The sequence below is a fragment of the Labrus mixtus genome, chromosome 19 (assembly GCF_963584025.1).
Source record: "Labrus mixtus chromosome 19, fLabMix1.1, whole genome shotgun sequence".
In the NCBI taxonomy this organism is placed as follows: Eukaryota; Metazoa; Chordata; class Actinopteri; order Labriformes; family Labridae; genus Labrus; species Labrus mixtus.
The window spans coordinates 22,877,081-22,899,531 of NC_083630.1; the positions used below are offsets into that span (position 1 = coordinate 22,877,081).

The following is a 22,451-nucleotide window of genomic DNA, read 5'->3' on the forward strand; positions in this document are numbered from 1 at the left end:
GTTGCAGCACTTTTCTTTGTCCTTTCATGAATGGGACCCTTTTTTTTTTTTTTTTTTTTTTTTCACTCAGGATTTTGATTTGAGTTATTTTACACAACTTACATGCACTTCCTTCGTTTAAATTGTGCACCTTCACTTTTTACAATACATTGTCTGCCATATTGGATGAGCTATTTTGACAGCAATTTCAAATCAATATCGAAACAGATGAAGAGGCGGAGCTGAGGCGGGCCTTTAGCCTCCTGGCAACCAGCTACATCATGCCATAAAAAGGGATTCTTTATGAAAAAACTCCCTCCCTGTACAGTCTTTGAATGAATATAGAAATGAGCTACAGAGGCAAAAATTGTTTTTTGTACCGGGCTGTTAACTGGTTTATTTCTGCTGTAACATATATAATGGGACCATAGACTGTGAATAAATATGGAAGAATCCTCAGTGATGTCACTCATTGGTTACTTAAGGCGCCTCGATCGCAGTTGCCATATTGGACTGTACAAACACTCTTTGGGATGACTCTCATTTAAGAGAGTTTGGTGGAAAGTTTGCCTCTGATTAATCATCAGCCCAGTCCTCTAACCACTCTTGATTTGGTGTCTTCTATGTTTTCTGAATTTTTTGACAATTAAAATATGCTAATGATGATCAAGGTTCTTGTAAATTTGGCACACAGTGAGCACTGGCCTGGATATCATTTCAGGCAGTTAGCGGTTAATAAAACAGAAAGGCATGTGAAGGTGTTTTAAATTTTTGTGAACGACAAACGCTATTTGGAATTCATACTGAGTGCATAGTTTGGCATTAGAGACGACGATCACTATGGAAACCAAAATCTTCATCTGAGGGACTTTGAACAGAATGAGTACCACAGCAACACAACACTGTTTTTGAAAGTTTTCACTGGAAAGAGCGCCTGCAGAAACTTCCTTTGATCGATCAGGATGGATGGGTTACACGGAGCAACATGCCATCGAATATGGCGCCAAAAGCTTAACAAAAACAACTCACAGATTACCACTTTAAATGAGTGTGCAGACAGTGTTTTCAGTCAGCCGTCACAGGCCGTCCTCGATGCGTCAAGCTGTCGTTCTATTTCTGGGCAGCGGGAGAGAGACGTCCTATATCAGCGCCCGCTCAGGCCCGCTTTATGGGAGACCTCCTCCCCATGCAGTTCAAGTCAATTGTCAACATGATTTATGGAGATGTGAGCTATCTCCAGACCGGCTCCTCAATCTTCCCCCTGACGAATTGCTACCATCGGCCTCGTGTAACCGTCATTTGTTTTCTTCACTGGACGATTTTCATCGACGCTAACAAATTAAACCTGCCATGTTTTTGAGGAAGCTATTTTTTCCCTTCCCTTCTTCTTTCTCCATGTATGACCTGCTCGTCAATTGCCGGAGATGTGAATCTGACTCTAAGGAGTGAACTTCACAGAACAGTTTGCCTCTTCTTCTTTTTCCCCCTCCTGCAAGGCTCCAGTATGAGTAATATCCAGGTTTTAATGGAGGCAGAGCGTCGTAACATTTAATGGCAGGGAACATGACACGTTCGGAGTGTCACATCTCTCAAAGACACGCACCACTTATTGTCCCAATCATCTCATACAGCTCACCAACACCAATACAACTTGATTAATGCGACTGGTTTTTACGAGCAGGATTAAAAGGCTCGGCATATTACAGAGGCAATTATCATACCCCAGGAAACTCTTCAGAAAACAATGGAAAAGCTCACACAATCAACGTAAGTGGAGGTAACTTTTTTAAAGTTTGGCTATTTAAGTTTTTAATTGACTCCTCTCAGCCAGCGCTAAAAAGGAAATGAGGGTCCGGCGAGCAATCAGCCGTATCTTCATCCAGGAAGTTTGTTGCCCTGCTCTGACCTGACCTGCCTGCAGATTAAGGGAAATGAACAGCCGGTGGCAAGGTGGCTAGAGGTCGGAGAAAACTGAAAATGCAGCAGGTGCTTTTTTGTCCTGAGCAAAGACCTGTTTGTCCATCTGCAGCCCGTGAAAGAGCAAACAAAGTGTCTTTGTCTTGATGTCAGCAACATACCATTCAAGCAGTCTGTCTAACTCAGCTCACCTGAACACCTTTATGTTTCTGTTTTTATCCAATGTGGGTTGCAAATATATTTTAAGTAAAACTAACGCTTTTCAAGCATGGGATGATATTCATGAATTTGGATTCTGTGGATAACAAATCAGAGAGAAGGACAAACTGACAAAATAAGCCAAATCTTTTGTTGTCTTCGAGAAACATGTTTCAAAAGAAACATCATTTTTTTTCGGCCAAAACAACAACAACAGCTCCAGATTCTTGTGTAGCCAACACTCCAAACAGAACAAACTGACTGGGACGTGATTGGTTGGAATTAAGGGTGATCCACTGTTCATTACTTTGATGTTAATGTGAGTTTTATCCACCAGCAAATATTGTCATATTGAAACAAATCAGATACTTATTGTCTTCATTTTTCAGTGTTTTGTGATTCGTCGCTGACCAGTAGAATAAACTGAAGGAATTAAACAAAGCGTGGCGCTCTGAGAGAAAAGTAATCGAGCTGAAAACAGCCAGGATGGTGATTCATGGGAGTTGTGGATTTCAGGAGACAGGAAGCAAAAGCTTTAAAGACTCTTCATCAACCCCCCTCTCTCTTTTCCTTCTACTTCCAAACAACACACAATCACACTCTGGAGTAACCGCACACACACGCACACACACACACACACACACACACACACACACACACACACACACACACACACACACACACACACACACACACACACACAGACAGACACACACACATGGTCGGCTGAGAGAGATGGATGGGGCGGCGATGGTTTCTGATTTAGTCCCCACAATGAGGCTGAGTGATTTTCCCTGTGGAGCATGTCTTGCCTCTTTTAACCCTGTAAAGAGAGATCGCGTCCCCCCCAACGAACTGCCTTCCTCCACTCCCCCCCCCCCCCCCCCCCCCCTTACTCAAAAGATTGCCTCCCTTTTCCTGGTGTGATTGTGGAGATAATCACTAATGGATGGAGGCCTGAGTGCATTTAGGAGGAGAAATGTTGGTGAATCTTGCTTTGCCTCCGCCTTAAGCAAGAAATGCTGGGAGATGTTAACTGAGCATTAAAGTCGGGATCACGATGATGAATAAGAGACGTGATGGAGTGTTGACTGTCTCTATTGTGGTTAGCATACGGCGTTTGTTTTCTTCTCTCTTTCATTGATACCAAGACTTTGGAGGAAGTCAAATAAAGTACTGTTTTCCTTTTTTACTTTGCAAAACAAAACTTAGTGCAGCTTAGGTGAACATAAAGCTCTGACTAACTGCGACTAAAACAGTTAGTGTCGGCGCACTGGATAGCCTAGCGGTTATGACGCTGTGTGTTATGTGCGCCCCCATGTGTCGAGTCTGTAGTCCTCGTCGCAGCAGCCATAGGTTTGAATCCAACCATGACCCTTTGCTGCATGTCGTCTAACCCCCTCTCTCCTCCACACATCACCTTTCCTGCCCCCCTTCAGCTGTCCTATCCAAGAATGGCGTCCATGACGTACTCATTTTTCATTTTGTTCTTCTTTCATTGTATGTATGCTGTTTTTGTCTGAGAAAAGCACTATATAAAGAAAAACTTCAATTATTATGTGTATTATACAGAATTGCCACATGTTGTTGCTTTAAGCATCATTTTGTCATGTCAGGAAAAGGTGTTTTGAAGATGATACATTGCACCTCTTGGAGAGGTGTTTCATTATTGTCGACCTTTCTCATTGTCCTGATATAGCCAGCAATAAAATGCCTGTATGTAGCCGTAACCTTGTATCTCCTTTTGTTTATTATGGAGATGGGAAAGGTTGTCTTACTGTCTGTAACCTCTGCAGTATAGATCTTGGTTCTTATCATGTCATTTCATTTCACATGTATTTCTTTAATTCGCTAACGAGGAGGAACTTTTTCACTTTACAATGAGGAAGAAATGTTGGGTTTTTATCTGTTTAAAAGTCAGGAAATGCTGGGAACATGTTAACACTGTGTAACAAGGTTGGTATTACAAAAGCCTGACACAATATCGATTGTTTATTGTGCATTGGAGACATGGAGGATTGTTCCCCTTCCATTCATAAATACCAAGACCTTGAATAATAGTCCAGCGCAGCAATGTTTTCCTCTTTTTCTACACCAATCCCTTGAAGGAACGGCATCAACAACAGCTCAGCACGGGGAAAAACTAAAGCGCAAGAATCACAAATTCATACACGCAGCCTAAACCAAATGTGTACAAACAGTGGAGCGTCTGCACAGTGGGATCTGTACACAGGCGTCTGTCACCTCGCCTCAGGGCGGGCAACCCTTAATGTCATGTTTAACAAATGTGCCGTCAAAGCTGCACTTTAAAGATGGGACGTGTCACAGGGGGGCAAAAGAAAGAAGCCCACTCGCCTGCAGGCGACGCAGACGAACGGTCCGAGACAGAAGGGGAGGGAGGAGGAAGTAAACACAACAGGCTGCAGCAACAATCCTTGACATTTTGCTATGAGCGCTTGTCTTAACAGGCCGCTGAGTACAGCGTCTGAGGAGAGAGATGATAAATGTCTCGACGGGTGGAGAGGGGGGGAAAAGCTTGAGCCGGGGCCTCCACAGGGAAGAGTTATTGGGTTTGAGGTGAGGAGTCTGAGACGCGCGGGGAGTCCATTTGACTTTCATCCAAACAGAGACAAATCAGATGGTGGCTCTGTGCTGCAAGGCCAAAACTCCTGACTTCATAAAAATACCCCCTCTGAGCGTGGAGATGTGTATTTAAAAGGCAATAAATTATTCATTCATGTTAAACAAATCCAGGAATAAAAAAAAGGAAGTAAAAATGTTAAAAACCAGACCTCCAAAACAAAATAAAAATAGTTTTTTTTGGCCATTATCTAATCTAGCACCCATATCCGCAGCATTATTGGCCATCGCCTTCCTAATTTGTTATGTTGAGTCTTCCTTTCACCCCGACCGCCTCCCTACAGGTGATGTTTTCAGACAGAACACACAAAAACAGAATGTGTTATTTTCACAAATTTGTGCCGGCGGGCTGTTTTTGTGGATGTTGTTTATACGCCCCAAACAACCAATGTACTGACCTCAGATCTCACCAGGAACTCCACTCTTTATTCTCTTTTTCTCTCACCTTAAGGATGAAAGATTTACAAAGCTGCAGAAATAATTCTGAAAAGTTTGGCTGTAACACTTTCATGTGTCTTGTCCTCAGCTCTCACACTGCCCACTGTGAACTGTGCTCCTTTTTGTTCCCACGCGCACATTTTCATTGGATTTGTAAACAATCATGTCGCACCAGAAATAGCTTTGCACTCTTTATGAAGATGCTACTGTAGACAGAAAAAGGGGTTTTGTGGTGCTGCATTTTTTTTTTCTCAAAACCACAAATATTGCATCGAAGGAGAAATGAAAGAGACAAAAGATCAATGTCTTTGTTTTTCTTCATCGTTTTTTTTATCAAGTTAAACTATTACTGTCCCTATGGTATCTTTAGAAAAGTTATTCATACTTTTTTATACTCTCATGAATCTCAAATGTATTTTCTTCCACCGGTCATCACTTTATCTCTTTTGTGTCCCAACAAGAAGTTCAATGTAGCATCTTTTTTAAAGGTCCCATATTATGCTTTTTCTGGTTTTATATGCCCTTCAGTGTGTTTTCCAAGTGTCCTGTGCATGTTTAGGCACATCTATGTGCAAAAATTCAAAGTCCGTGGAAACGCAGCTTCTCCTACGTCCTCCTGTTAGCTGTAGCATTAGCTGCATGTAACGCTCGGTTCTAGCCCCCCTCGATAAAAATGTGTCAGTCCGACGTCATTGTCAGTGTGAGATCACTGATCTAAGCCCATTGGCTCGTTGTGGTAAGCCCAGCAGCTCATGTTGCACGCCCGTTAACTTCTGTAGCACGCCCACGATATGCCGTAGCCTGCGGTAGCACAGTAGTGCTAAGGTGCTAATGTTTATGCTCCCCTCAGACGGAGCCAGTGGCTGCATTCCCAATATGGTAAAAGGGGCGGGACATTTCCGAGAACCGTGCTGAGCAACTGACCAATAACGACAGAGCGGATCGGCAGACCAATCAGAGCAGACTTGGCCCACGTGGGGTCTAACAGTGTGGGCTCAACAGAGTGCAGCTGACGGACTCAGAGCGGAGAGGGAGCAAGGAGGAGCAGTACATGAAAACAGACACTTTTTCAGACTTTAGCTATTGTGAACGTACAAAAGTAGGTACATAGATTAAATATACGAACCCCAAAAAGGGCAGAATATGACCTCTTTAATACATTATTAGGTCTGTCTTTAGGCACCATACTGTGTTTCTGTGTTTCTGTGTTAAGATTTGTTTTCTTTTTTATCTAACTCATAGTTTGACCTGTTTCAGGGAAACATTTATCTCCTGAATACCTGATTTCCTTTCAACAAATTAAGGCCTATTTAAGGTACCCTAAGCACAATATAAGGGTTTGTTTCCTACTGTCTTAAGAAGCCTTTCATCCTCTGATGATAGTCTTGTTTTCTTTCTTTCCATCTCATGGTTCGGTGTGTGTTTTGAAACGCTAAACCATCACTTTCAAAGCCAGTTTTTCTTCTTATCCATAACAGAATTTGCTACGTTGTCTGTTTTCTTCCCCTCTAATACATGATGCAGTCTGTTGCTAGGTACCCTTAAGTCCCTGTTTAGAACTTAACTTGTAGTCTTTATAGGTACTTGTTAGATTCTGATTTAAGGTCTGTTTTCATCCTTTTCACACTAATCATAAGTTTTCTTTAAAAGTGCGTTTGAACACAGTATTCTGGCCTGTTTTCCTTCCTGTCTTAGCCTGTTTCGAGGTACCCTTAACCTTCTGTTAATGGATTGTTTTCTCCTCCTTTCTGATCTAAAATTGCCTTTTCATTTAGATTTGGGCAAGAAAAATATTACACATTAATCCAAACACATCATGGGTTGCATTAATATACTTAATCATCAGTTAATCTTTATTTGTATAGCGCCAATTCATAAGAAATGTTATCTCAAGACGCTTTACAAAAAAGTGAATCGAAAAGTGAATTTATATCCACTTTCTATTTTCCAGACTAACCGGTTCTCCGGGGTTGAAGGTCTGGCGCATTCATCGCCTCCACTCGTCACCTGAATCCGACTTCTTCTGCGTCTCCTCTTCAGGTAGGACCTCTACATATGCTAACACTAACAGGGATTCATTTCCAAGGAGATTTTTTTAATAAATGAAAGTGTCAAGGAGGTTCCAACACTCAATACAAAGTCAATGAAGACACATGATGTTTCCACATTTTCTTCTTCTCTTACCACAATCTCAGCGGTTTTTTTGTGTTGAAGAGATATTCTGTAAGAGTAGAAATCAGTTCCCAGAAAGCTTCTTACTGTGTAATTTATGATCTTAGTTCATATTACAAATCCCTTAAAGTATTAGAAGCTACTTCCCAAACATTTTTCAGATTCTGTTTATTCTCCAGACAGTATATCATCTGTTTTCTTTGTGTGAATGATTTTGACATAACGAGGGAGAAAAGATGTTAAAAAGTGGAGCTGCTAGCTCTGTTAGCGTGGCTACGGTTTCCCATGATGCTTTGAGCAGCGAGTCATCACACACGATGAATAAAGCAAAATGTGAGCTGCCACGACCACACAGTCCTGAGAAATTACCTGTTTACAAACAAGGTTTTTTGCTTCAACAGATTAAAACATGGACGTGTAATTAAATCAGAAATTGCAACAGATTTTGATTAATTACCTGCACTACTTAAGGACGGGTTTTATCTGCCTGTTTGGCTCAACATTTTTATATTTCTAACATCTGTTGCCTCTAATGAGGAACTCTCGAGAATACGAGTTGGCTGGCGGGGTTGTCACAAATCTCAGCAACTGGCAGGGTACCTGTTGCTTTATTAGAGGGGGCTATTTTGGATTGTATCATTTTAAAAATTAGCAAATACATACGTCAGTTCTTCTTCAGGAGTGATTTGATTCTTGCTGTGGCGTCCAGGTTGCATTATTTCATCCACCGCCAACAAAAAAAACAGATGTTTTTCAAGTTCTCCTTGCTGAATATTGGATTTGTTCTAAGAAGAGTTGGGCATTTCTTTCCCTCTCCTCCTGTTATCTGACTCCCCCCCCCCCTCTTCTTGCACCGCTCGTCGTCTAACACGCTGCCTCAGAGGGCTTTCATGCTCCAGTAGGTGAACATGCACCTCGATGGAGCTTCTTAAATGGGCAGATAGGTTGAACACTCGCAGCAGCAGGAGTGGAGTCGACGCCGGGCTTACAGGCGGTGCAGCCAATTATTTTTCCTCCTCTCTTCATGTCCGCTTCTTTTCTCCACCTGTTAAAACTACACTGAAGATTTCCTGCTTCAGAGTGAAAGGTTCCCCTCTCTTGTTAACGTCTCCATGAAAGGTGTGGATGGACAGATTTCTGCGTCTTCCTATCAGTTCGATCCATTTTGACACGTTTCTCGACTCTTTCTTAAAGAGTTTTTGGCATCAGAGGAGGAAACAACCTCGTGCTGGCCTCAGTAAGAGCGCGTACTAATCAATGATGTGTAGATAAGCTCCGCTATCAGTCCTGACATCTGCTCGGCCTCCTCTTCATCTCCCTGTCTGTGAAGAAAAAACAACAACAGAAACACAAGCATCAGAAAACATTGTGCTTTGTGTGCACATGTCACATCGGGGGCAGAAGGGGAGGAGGAGGTGTGAGGAAACACAGAAGTTTGGATTCTGAGAAGTTTGCGGATGAAGTTGCAGTCAGAACGCTCGTTTTGAATTATGGTAATTTTCTCTAAATCCTGAGTCTCGCATCAGCGGGGGGGCGAGGAGAGGAAGCGAGAGGTTCAAGGTTTAGCGATGGAAAGTTGTGAGATATCTAATTAAAAACAATTTCAAACTACAGTTGGAAATATTTACTTTGCAGGGTGCAGAAGGGTTGTGAAGGGTTGTGAAGCGAAGAGGAAACATTGTTCAACATGTCTCATTGCACTTAATGTTTAATATTTATTTTATTCTGACATTTTTATGTATTTTATAAAAAACATTACATTCTTTAATTTTTTGTTTGCATGATTTTTTTAATGTTTTATTTTATTTTAATGACTATTTTAATGAATTATTTTGGACTTGACTTGGTTTGAAATGTATTGCGTAATAAATCTCATTGCATACTTAACACCCAACCTCCAACAAGGTTAACTTAAACAAAAAGATCTCAAAACCGACAGAAGGTAACTTCTAATACTTTCAGAGAGTTGATACTGTGTACTTGTGAGATCATAAATAACAATTTTGTGGATTTGGGTTTCCGGGCGCTTTTAAGTCACTGATAGTGGGAACTGATGTTCATTCACCAAGAACATCCCTTTGACACAAAAGCAGCTCAGATTGTGAAAAGTGAAGAGGAAACTTTTTGAAGGTTTTTGTGGATTCTGGTTGATAGAGGCTTTAAACCCTGATTTCCATTTTGTTCAGCCAAGTCCACAACGAGCAGTTTTTGCGCAGCTGTGTAGCTCTTCATTAGATTAGATTTATCTTTATTGTCATTGCATGATATACAACGAAACTCAGTTGAAGCAATCCTGTTTGCAACATATAAAATATAAGATAAGTACACATACACCAGCACACACACACATACACAAACACAATCCAAGCACATCTCACCCATACCCACATACACATTTATACCTGTAAACATTTGTAAAAAAGAATGTAATAAATACTCTACAAATTAAAATATAGGGAGTTAAAACACAAAAGTTATTGCACAGTCCATGTCCACAGCTCTGGGGAAGAAGCTGTTCCGCAGCCTATTTGTGAGTGTGTTGGGGGTTCTCAGTCTACCTGAGGGGAGGGTGGTGAAAAGGGGGATACCGGGGTGTGAGGGGTCCTGCACGATGCAGGTACGAACTGATTTCACCACATGGCAGTACGTCACAGTAGTTAACCTTTACATTAACGTTGATAGTTGTGAAGTTGACCACCTCAGATGGTCACTTGTTGTCTTTAACAGAGGAGTACTTTTCAATCAAACCAGCACTCCTCAAGGTTAACACTTAACAGTATACCACCGCTTCTTTAAAAGCAGGATTATGACCTAATGAGGTAGAAAAAAGATGTTAAAAAGTGGATCCACCAGCCTGCTCTATGTTGCTATGTATCCCAGCATGCTCTGAGCAGTGAAGACCTGAAGGGCCAATTTTCCACAGCGTAAGGGTGCATGCAATGTGTGATGATTGAACCTGCACCTGCGGTAATGACGGTGACTGTCTCCATATTTTGATTCTGTTATATTGTTCGCTCCAGTACATATGACGCAGCCAGCCTTCAGAGACAATAGTAGGCATTTAAAGTGCATATTGTAAAATGAACTTTACAGTAAATGGAATACTATTTTTTAGTTTCTCCCTATGCGTTTATTTGAAGATACATTTGTTCCATTCTTGCCATCATCGCTGCTACACTTTTGCTAACATGCTACAGGTGGCCTCACTAAGCGAGCAGAAATACGGAAAAGTCACTTCTGCCACTTGAAACGCGTCAGAAATGGATGATTGACCTCATCACACCACCCTGATCCCGAGCTTTCATTTTATCCGTTCGGTCTCTCTTCAGCTTTACTCGATTTCAGACGTGCTGAGAGGGGAATGAGACCCAATATTCTCTCCCCCCACTTCCCCTTCCCCTTCCCCTGCCTCTCTCTCCTCCACTTGCAGAGGCTAACATGAGACATGACAGGAGGCAGGAGATGGAAGATTCATCTCCTCAGCCACACAGAGTAAGCCTCAAATTACAGGCTAGATTAGAGCCAGCATCAGAGGCGCAATTCAGGGCTCCAAAAATGCCCGGCGTGAAGAGGTGCGGGTCAACATCAGAGTGCGTCCTAGAGCCACAGCTGCATACGGGCCCTGTCGCCAGCAGCAGATGGTTTGTGGAATTACACATAATGAGGAAGAGGAGCAGGCTGGAAAAAAAACGGCTGTGAGGTTAGGGTGAAGGATCGGAGAGCGAGGCAGCGTACTCATGTCTAATTCAGGAAGTTCAGAGAGACAGTGAGGCAAGTTTCAGGATGGGAGATGGTGTCTTTTTCTCTACAATGTGGAGGATGTAGTTATTATATGGCCGAGTGGAGGGGGGGGGGGGGGGGGTGGATAGAGAGAGACTGAATGAGGTGTGAAGAAGTAATCATGGTCTGACTGCAGAGGAGGATGTGAAGAGGTATACTGCAGCTGGACTGTTACAGTGTTTCCACTCCCATTGTTTGTTGTTTTTACAACCTCTTCACTCGCAGAGATATTTAAAAAAAATTCCCCAAATGAAGTTTTTTTACTTTATGGGTCCAATCAACAGCAGAGTTTTGCAGGAAGTTTTTGAGAGTGCAAAAAGGGTAAGCATGATTGGACTGATTTCTTGGTGATTAAAGCAGTCATACATGGGAATGATTAGATTAGATTAGAAAACTTTATCGATCCCCAGCGGGGAAACTCATTTTGCCACCTGGTCAATTCATACACACAACAAACAATATCGACAGTACACAGCAAGATAATAAATAACAAGCACCACTGAAACCATTTGAATAATCAGGTACAGCCGTGAGTCAGAAACACAACTAAAAATGTTCATTAAAGTATCCGACCGCTGCAGGAAAAAAAGGATCTCCTGAGCCGTTCAGTGGAACATTGTGGCATCACTCGTCGACCACTGAAGGAGATTTGGAGTCCATTAAAAACACCATTAACTTTCTGCACCCGTCTTTCCCAAGTCCCGGCAGAAAGGGGGACAAACAATGGACAAATACCTATAAGAGGATCAAGGAAGTCTGTTAAGTAATGAAGGTTATGTGCAATGTAAATTATACTGTGATTTTCCTAATAAAAAAATAAAAAATAAAAAAAAACACAGTGTAAAGGATTGCCTTCAAAGATCAAAAGTTTTAAGTTTGGTCCTTATTCTCTTATGAACAGTGATGTCAAGTGAGTCTGGGGTAATACCAATCACAGAGCCAGCTTTTTTAGTCAGCTTATTGATCCTGTTTTTATCATCCACACAGATGCTGCCACCCCAACACAGCACAGCATAAAAGAGGACACTAGTCAAGATTCCCTGATTTAAAAAAAAACATCAAGAAGATTCATGATCATTTCAAAGGTTCTCAACTTCCTTAAGAAGAAAAGTCTTGACTGTGCCTTCTTGGAAAAAAAGCATCAGTATTCTTTTTACAGTTTAATTTCCTGTCCAGGAAGACACCAAGGTATCTATAAAACTGGACAGTCTCCATCTGCTGACCCTTAATGGGGTTATAGTTTGAGGTGATCAGCACCTGACCCTAACAGGCAGCACTGGAGAGTCTGTGCATGCGGAGTCAGTTTGCAAAGCAGCCATCTTTATATAAAGATGAAGAGTTTCTGTATATATGCCTTAATCACCTCCAGGGACAGTGGGGGTCCCAAGTCTCTGGCACCCTTATTTTTGGGGGGTCAGGAGCTGATGGAGTTGAAGTTGGAGAACCCCTGACATGTGCATCATTAGGCTTTGGCTGTCTGCGTTGAGAGAGACAAAAGAGGTGGCACACAATCACAACCTTTTTGTGGTCCTCTAACAACATTTAACCTTTTTTATTTTCCGACTGATATCTTCATGCGAGTGAAGCTTACGATCTGCTCTTATATGTCATCTGTCAACACCAACACCGACTCAATTCACACGACAAACTGTCGGCTGCACCAAAAGGCTGTTGCTCACAGAGGCTATCATAACATTGTCAGACAATAGCCGATGAGTTCAAAGATTAGAAAAAAGCGAAACCTCAGGGAGGATTGTGAAAGCCAAAAGAGGCCGGAGCTCGTGGAGAATTTAAAGATATTTCAGCCAGCAGTGATTTGGAGCAGCTCTTCCTTTATTCTTAAAATCTTCATCCAGAAAGAAATATATATATAGGAGCTATAAGATATTCTCTTTCTATTACACATATTGTAAAATAGTTTACTGCAACAGGACAAAGTGATTTTCTTTGCTATTTTTGTTTATTATATAGTGATGTCATTTATCCTTCATATCTCTTAATTCAAAATCTCAGGGCAGTGATCACTAACTGGCGGTCCGCGGGCCACATCCGGCCCCCCAAAGCTTCCCATCCAGCCACCTGAATATAAATCATCTCCGGTGATTAGACAATAAACATCAAAATACAAATCACAAGGCTGAAATACTCACATTTCCCCTCCGACACCAACTTCTTCACTAACCCTAACCCTAACCCTCGACAGCTGTCAGGCTTATGTGCAAGCGTATTCCGGCTCCCACAGTGTCAGTCAAGAACAAAAAGCTGGCCCTTGTTCAAATGTCGCTGATGACTTAGGGTATTGCTAGTTTTTGTAAATTGTGCTTTAGCTGTTGTGGTTTTATTGACACACAATTCAAACAGAATTGTACAAACAGCGATCTCCTGTAGCCAGATTGCATCGCCCCGGACCACCGTGCCTGTTAACCTACGCAAACGACAAAAGCATTATTAGCTTTATTTAGTCAAAATGTTGAACTGTCTTGCCATGAAAGCTCTTATTTAAGATCCATAAAGAGTCCATGTTAACTAGTATCTCCAGGCAGCATGAGGTCTGTGTTAAAGCAACATCCAGAAGGCAGTTAGCTTTGTTTAATGTCAAGAAATGTAAAAAATAAGAAATAGGGGGGACTTCCTAGTTTGAACAGGCCAAGAAAAAATGTTTTATAAAGAGCTGTTTTAAGTATTTTAAAGCTCTGTGTGTTGCTGATGTCCCTTATTCTGCAAATAAGGCAGTAAGTGTGTATTTTAAAATGTAGAGCACATGAGTGCACATTATTTCTGCACTTCAAAGAAGATGTTTCCTTATTTCACCTGCTAATAAGCTGCTCTAGAGAGAGCTGAATCGAGCTAGCTACTTGGCTATAAGCATCTGCTCCTCTGTTTCTCTTGTCATTAGACTTGCAAACTCCTCGGTTTATACAACATGGAATCAAAGGCTTTAAAGCTGAAATGATAAACAAAAAGTTTCAATGAGAGTGAGCAAGTTTTGAGAGGAGCAGACAGCAGAAGAAGGAGAGAGAGACGATGGCACCCTTGGGGTCTGTGGTCGTGTCATTTTGTTCTTCTTCTGTGCCAGACCCTGTTCCCTCTGGGCTCCATTACAGCCTGAACCAACTCTCCCTGCCCCGGCCAGATACAAACATAATCCCTCTGTGGTTTGGTGCAGCCAGAAGCTCGGGGCGGGGAGCATGTTTAACATCTCGATTCTTCTTATTCCACGGCGCGGGGGGAGGGGGGGATGGAGCGGTCTTTTGGCATGATCGTGCTCCAAGATCAACACGAGGTTGACGGCCATCTGGTCTACAGCGCTGAAAATCCTCACATGGCAAATATACCACCCACAGCCCGGGCCTCTGTCTCCCTGCAAACACAGCAACAACAGAACCGCAGCGCAGTCCAACAATCAGTCAGGCAGGCAGTCAGGCAGGCAGGCCGGAGCAGCGGCCGCCCCCCCGACCGAACCGGGGAGATCAGATCAAACAAACGATCTCTTTAAACAGTGAGGTGACCGGCTTTGTGCTCTTTTTTTAAATTTATATCAGCGTTTGTCTGTGAGAGAAATAGACTTTGTGAAGGCCAGGAGGCTCAGTCATCCGAGGGGAGTCGAGTTTGTGAGGCAGTCAAGGCTCCGAGAGGATGGATAGGAAGCCGTGCACAGGGGTACCATTATCCTCCTCCACTAACATGACCCCCTCTGGATCATCATTTCTGCGAGCGCCCCTCTAAATCATTTTTACCGCGATGGAAACATCTATTGTGATTGCCTGCCCTTCTATTGGCAAATGTCATTGTCATAATAATACCTGGGAGGGTTCGCTTTACTGAGATTATGAGTGCCACGCTGATGCTGCCAGGCGGGCCAGCCCAGAGAGGTGACTGTGAGTGAAGAACATCCTCAGGGGGGGAGGATGACTTTTACACAGCAGTTAGCGACTCGTGTGTGAATGAAAAGTTCTGTTTGAAAAAAAGTTGAAACAGGAATATCAACGTTTAACCGTGCACTCGGAGCCATAACTGCACTTTAACATATCTTTCTTGGTCAGTGGACAACTGTAACTTTTTGGACGCAAAAAGTGCAAAGACGTTACACATTTGAAGTTTCAATGTCAAACCAGTAAGTTATACCCTAATGCTCGAACAGACTGGGTTAAAACTTTCACTTTTTCTTTAGCTAATGCATGGGACCAATACCCTTCTTATGATATTGATTATGCACTTATTACATTTACAAATAAATATTTTTCAGAATCATCTTCGCTGAGCCCGGGATTCAGATTTGTTGACCTTTGGAAATAATGTTGGGATAAAATTTAGTTCAATGAAATATTTTGAACCTTTCTGCTAAAATTAGACATATTACAATTGGGTTTAACGGTTAAAGACTCACTTTGGAGTCAGTATCGACTGCAGTTTTTGACACTTCTTGCGTTTGCTTCATTTTTCAGCCCCCAAGATTGAGGCTGTGTCGAGGCTGGGGGCTCTACGACCGACATGTGATGTCACAAACCGTCAGTGAACCAATCAGAAAGAAGCTAAACTTGACACGAAATGTGATCACAGCTGTTGGATCGTTTGCTTAAATTACCATGAAATAAAAATACATTTTTAAGTTGTTAAGTAATTCCTGAGACATATAAAACCTGTGCTGACTTTAATGGGTGTACTAATAAACCATCCAACGAAGGACTCTCTCACCACAGTGACTTTATTTATCACTAATTATTGTGCAGGAACCACAATCTAGCTAACGCTACATGCGCAACAATTTTCTTGTTCCCTCTCCTCATGATATTCATTTCCTTAATTTTAGTTTCCCACTCCCTTAAAGTTGTAGTAGTACCTTTTGTACATTGAAGCTGAGAGTCCTGATTACATGAAAATGATCTTAAATAGTTTGACAGCAGAAGTGAATTTGCATGAAACATGTTTTTGTCTTGATCTTTTTACCTTGAAGGAACGAATATGATAACAATCTAGGAGATATCATAAAGTTCTTAGTTTCCTTTTCTTCTAGCAAAAAAATAGATATAAAATAACTCACTTAAATTGTCTTTAAAGGCAGAATATGTGATTTTTTGATCCAGCAGATGTCGCCCTTGACCACCAGCATGAAACCAAAACAACTTGCGCTGCATTGTTGTGTTAGCATGCTAATGCTAGCACTCTTTATTATGCTCGTATCTTCACACTGCATGTAAATTTACCTGAAATGAGCGTGATCTAGAAACACAGTTAAGCAGTGAGTACAGTATGTTATTCTTCTTTTCTCTAGTCCCTCAATTAAACAACTTTTATACGTGAGGGGAGGAGTCAGCCGGCCGTCCGGGCGATGTAAACAAACTGAAGATAGGACTCTGAAAACTCTGAAAACATCACAGACAGTGGGACTCGGGTGTTACACCCATTGTAGACAGTCATGACTCACAGAGTTATTTTCAGAGGATATACTTGATTTATATTATATTTAACATATTAAGCCTTTAAAATCGAATCTTCTGTTGCAAATAAGAAGTTGACGGATCTCATTTTTTGTAGTGCAATAGAAGTGTCCATTAACACCACAATAAGAAAATCCAGTTCTTTCACTTTTCCAAAGCTAATACAGTTCCCAATGCTAAACTGCATTGTTTTTAAACATGGAGCAGAATAAGGACAGAGCATTACACATACAGAAGGTGTGTAGGTAATTACTAACTAGCTTTATTTGCTTAAGTGCATTGAGACGCACGAAACAGGCAAATCGAATGAGCTGTATGCAAACGCTTCAATCTGCCGCATGCAGGAACAAGCTCCCAGCAGCTTTCTGTAAACAGTGTTTTTTCCAGGAACCTATATGTCAAACATTAGCATGCACAGTGTCTGACTCGCTCACTGAAGAATCCTGTTGTTTGGGACCTGGGATGTGTCATCCCCAGTTAAGGATATGTCAGCTACGAGGGTGGCTTCCTGCTCTCCCATCACCCTCCACTGCACCCAATACATCCATGTAACTAACTAACTTCTTCTTCTCTGTCCTTTATTCTGCACAGCTACACATCAGATGTACTCCCTCTGCACCGAGCATCCTCCACGTGTCTCTGGTTAGCTGTTCATAGATCAATCCTCTGCCCGTTTAGCTAATTGTAGGCAATTGTGAGTGGTGTGTAATTTATCCCACAGTGTGATCCATCAGCCGATCGATCGTATTGACGTGCAGAAGTCTCCACGTTTCGACGCGTGTTTATCACAGTGTGTACCACAGAGCACATGCAGAGAGAGAGGCTGATGTTTGTCATGTTGATGAATGAGGAACAAAAGAATTCAAGTGGGATAAGAGCATCATTATGAGTCATGCTTTGTCGTTTATTGCTGTAGTATTGTATGTTTACGTTATGCATTTGTTGTTCGTACAAACAGGTTTTTGTTCAACATTAACACTTTGGTTTCTATTTCTTACTTTAAGTATCTCTTTTAAACTTAGCCAGTGCAATGACACAATTTGAACCAATAAATCCACCAATAAGTCTGGATAGGGTTAGGGTTAGGGTTAAGGTTCCTGCCTGTTTAACCAGTAAAAAATCCAATGGCTGCCCGCAGGCCGGGAGTCTGTTTTCTCATTATCATGACTATTTACACAAATGTGGTATATAATTATTAAACATGTCATACATCTTTAGAAAGTTCCTGTGATTCTGACCATTTAAACCATTTCAAGATCCAACCACCACAGTAGCCACAATCTACACATATGTCAGACCACCGACAAAGAGACAATGATTTGTACTGTCTTTTGATAGATAGATATGATAGATACTTTACTTTTTTCTACAGATTGCATCAAATTCTCCCCCGCTGTATCTTCTAAAATAATTAATTTTTGCCAATACATTTTTTCGGGATTGCAAAACATCAAGATATCGGCCGCACTTTGACTTGTCATCACACACCTCATTTGGCCAATTACAACCTTACCCCGACTATAATGGTCCAATGACAGCCTGAGTTGAAAGGAGGTGCCTGGCCCTGCTCTGATGTCTCTGTAGCATATCCAGTATGATACCTTTGTATTATATCCAATATGAGTTATCATCAGGGAAATCTGCTGTCTTCATCCGAAGCTCCACATATGGCCAACGAGCCCTGCGATTGGTAGATAGACAAAAATAAGTCAAATTTTATACTGCACTAGGTATTTACTCAACAAAATTAACTTCCCCTTGGGGATTAATAAAATATATAGAGATAATATGCTGTCTCTTCCCATTTTAGATTAGAACATTGAGAAGAAGGTGGTTTTTGAGTCAACAAGAGAGCTTATGTAAGCATCTCTTTGACACTTGATTGAGTTAATGATTCCCCAATTCATGGATTTCTTTTTCAATTCTGAAAATCACAAGTAGCAGCCCTTTTTAAAAGGGTTATTCTGGGTTATTCTGTAAACAACAGCAGATGCAAATCACCTTTCCAGATAAACATTTTGGGCCTTAGACAACCTTGAAATGATTCCCAAAAGCCATTGTTCGAGTAGGGAACAGAAGGGACAAATTTTTTGCTAGAGATAAAGAAAGAGAAAGAGAGCTGAGACACCGACCGACCACACAGTCTCTGCGCTAAGATCTAAGAGTCCGAGTCTCCGAGTACAGCGATGGCAGCGCCTGCACTGGGTGACAGGCCTGATCCATTTGGACACAAACACAAGCTGTCTGGAGGGGAGTAAGGTAGACTTCAATCAGCTAAGAGGTGATAAAACATAATTAATTCAATCACCCACTCACTCTCACTTCCCCTCTCTCTCTCTCTCTCCCTCAGTCTTCTCCCTCGTCCTCTGAGAGAAGAGCTAAAAATGTTTAAAAAAAAAAAAAAAACAGCAGTGCATTCACATTTTCCTTTTAAAAAGCTCCCATCTTCTCTCGTTATCAAGTACTCGATAACAAGATTGCATCTGATTTTGCGCTAGGTGGTTCACAAAAAGAGCCCCTGCCATTAAAAACACACTCGAAAAATATTCACACAATGCACGTCGTGGCCCTCTTTACATCTCCGTTATTAACTTCAAGACCTGGAAAATGATAAATGACGAGCAAGTGAGAGATAAAAGACTTTGATGTGAGCAAGTGGGAGCGCCTGTGTGTATGTTAGCATGCTGCAAAGTGGAGAGAGAGAGATAGGACCATTAGCGCTTTTCGGTGCCCTCACACTCGTCTGATAGACCATTAACACCCAAACCAACCCGGCTCTGCGTCCGTCAGGGTCAAGTATAGGCTGCGATTGCTCCGCCGCTTCGCGCTCCTCGTCTTTAGAGAAAGAGAAAACAAGCTTGTGAGGGAGGAAAATGAGTTAGCATTAGATCTCTTGTCAGATAGGTGTGAAATATGCAGCAGGAAAAAATTAGTTGAAGATCGCGAAAAAGCTGAGAGGGGTAGGAGAGATCAGAGAAGTGACGCTTTTTTTTTTTGTTCGTTAGCCGGAATTTTGCAAAGTGAGCAAGTAAAGTGTTTGAGTGAACCTGAGTGGGAGAGTAGACGCTCATTTCAGGCCATACAGGCAGCGTATATATTTATAACGCTGAGAACGAACTAATGCACCCGGTAAAGTAGAACCCACTTTCCCCCGAGGCGCTCGTCTCCCACAAGAGCAAAGTTGTGAGGAATGAGAACAATAGCTTGCTGAAGGCAGAGTCGTGTTTCAGCACAATCGCTGCCCGCTGTAACACGGGGCCACTACATCCTGTGTCCCTTGACAACTGAGCGCTATACGCTCGAGGGATTGGCCTGTATCACAACCCTCTCCGGCGCCTGACTGTGGTGTAGAGTGGCTACTAGAAGTGATGTCGAGTGAAAGGACTCTCAGAGGTAAACAACAGCCTGTTAAAAAGACAAAAAAAGCTGCTTCAAATCAATATGCTTCAGTGAGTTTAAGGTGCTAATTCCAGCTTTTCTCCCTTAAACACTGTGATCAGATAGCTTTCATTAGTCTTCTCTAATGCCTCTACCAGATGCAGCTGTTTGTGAAGTTTACTTATATAGCACATTTCAGCAATAATGCAATTCAAAGTGCTTCACACAAGGCATCAAAGGCAATTAATAATCACAGGGAGAAGAATGAAAGGAGAAACTAGCTTGAAAACTGCACCAATTATTTCACTTCAAAATGTTTGATTGCTTGTCAGAATAGGTTTGTGAAGTTACCGACCAAGATAGGATGATGTTAAAGGCTTTATAAGCTTCTTTTTTTTTTGATCCAGCAGATGTCGCGCTGCATTGTTGTGTTAGCATGCTAATGCTAGCGATCTTTATTATGCTCATATCTTCACACTGCATGTAAATTTACCTGAAATGAGCGTGATCTAGAAACACAGTTAAGCAGTGAGTACAGTATGTTATTCTTCTTTTCTCTAGTCCCTCAATTAAACAACTTTTATACACGAGGGGAGGAGTCAGCCGGCCGTCCCGACGATGTAAACAAAGTGAAGATAGGACTCTGAAAACTCTGAAAACATCACAGACAGTGGGACTCGGGTGTTACACCCATTGTAGACAGTCATGACTCACAGAGTTATTTTCAGATATACTTGATTTATATTATATTTAAGTGTGAAAAATCACATTTAAAGCCTTTAAGAAAAACAACATTTCAATTGAGCATTTTAGCCAAAGCAAGTTTAAAAGCTCATAGTTTTACTTACAGTCTACACAGCTTTAAGCAAAAGATAATAACACGTGGAGGTGAGGTGTCTGAAATATTGGCTAAACCATCAAGAGATACTTCTATTTATGCTTTTCTGCTATTTAAATATAATGCCTGGCTCTTTTGGCTCAAATGACATTTATATTGTTAGACAAAAAAAGGGATTGAAAAGCCAAAGATGAGAAATTAGATAATAAAAAATAAATTGCTAATTAAAACTTTAATGTCAGGAATGCTGATTACTTAATTTCAACAAACTCATTATCATTCCAGACTTGTTCTATTCATTTGGACCAAACAACTTGTTAGACTTCTTTTATGTGCATTTAAAATGATGATTTAAATAGCTTTACTCCCCACCTGACGACATCATAGTGTAATGTAGCATAGCGAGCATGCAGGACAGCACATTATAATCCCATTATGAAAAAGTCATTTAGTTTCTATTGAGTCTTTTTAATCTTGTTTTTCCTCAAACCAGGTCAAAAATATCTGCCAGTGGGTTAAAACCATAATGAATACAATCTTAATATTGTTTTTAAAGCTGTTTTGCCTTTTATGGGATTTTCTTTACTGTATAAAAAAAATGATTTAAGACAGGTTTAATATCCCAAAATCACCTTACGTTAGGTTTATGAAACAGTACACATATGTAATGGATGTTTCCCCGTGCTGAAATACAGCTCTGGTTCTGTTTTTGTGCAGCAGTGGGTGACGCTGCACATCAAACAGGAGCCATTGAGCAAGAAAGAAAAGGGAGCATAATAGTTAGACAGACACACAATGAGACAGCGGGGCAGAGGGAAACACGGTCTCAATGTGGATAATTACATTTCTACCTTTCTCTGGCAGTTGCATCGCCTTAATGCTCGTAATTAATTTCATTATTTTTCGGCCCTGGCTGTTGAGTGCAGATTAGTTCTCTCTGAGTTGTGGGGATAAACACACGGTAATTGCTTATTACTCTCAGAGCCCACATTAGATTATACTAAAGCCAAAGAATTCGAAAATATTCAATCACCTTTAGCTAGAACTCAAAACCCGCTGTTATTGTCGCTGCTCGTTTTTCCTTCTTTTACTGCGCCCTCGGTGCTCGGCTGGATTAGTTCTGCCTCTGTGGTTTTTATGTTACTTTCCAAATTTTGGGGTCTTTTTTTCTCAATTTATGACAAGGCTGTGTCCCAAAATTGCCTTACAAATGAATGAAAATCCACATGGTAAAAAAAACTAATGAATTTTTATACTGTAAACATGTTTTTTGTTGAGAGTAGTATTTATAGTCGACATTCTTTTGTGAATCGAACTCTACCAAGTCCTTGAGTCTTCTGTTATTTGTGTGAAGGTTATCAGAGCACCGCTGCCCTTTTTCAGTCCACAGTTGTCCTCATACCCAGGGAGCCGGTCACAGCATACACAGTCCTCTTTTTCTGACTGCCGAGCAGCAACAGGCTGGGGGATTAAGTGCCATGCTGAAGGGGACCTCGGTGCTTTTTGTTTATGTTCAAGCGCACACCTGAGACTTCTCCGGCCGGACTCAAACTGGCAGCCCTCTGGCCACAACAACAATATTTTTTTTAAACTTTGTTTGTGACTTTTCTTCTAATGAAAATCTACACATGAACTCATTCTTAATTGATAAATGAATGGACCGTCGTTTACCA

At 41.4% G+C, this 22,451-nt stretch overlaps 1 protein-coding gene across 1 annotated transcript in view; it reads left to right on the plus strand.

The window, feature by feature from the left end:
* Nucleotides 1-22,451, plus strand: part of LOC132994604 (cadherin-20-like) — a 92,834-nt gene that overhangs the window by 18,611 nt on the left and 51,772 nt on the right. Inside the window, exon 2 of the mRNA XM_061065082.1 lies at nt 7,124-7,212. The gene's annotated coding sequence lies outside the window, so the exon portion shown is untranslated. The remainder of the gene's footprint in view (nt 1-7,123; nt 7,213-22,451) is intronic.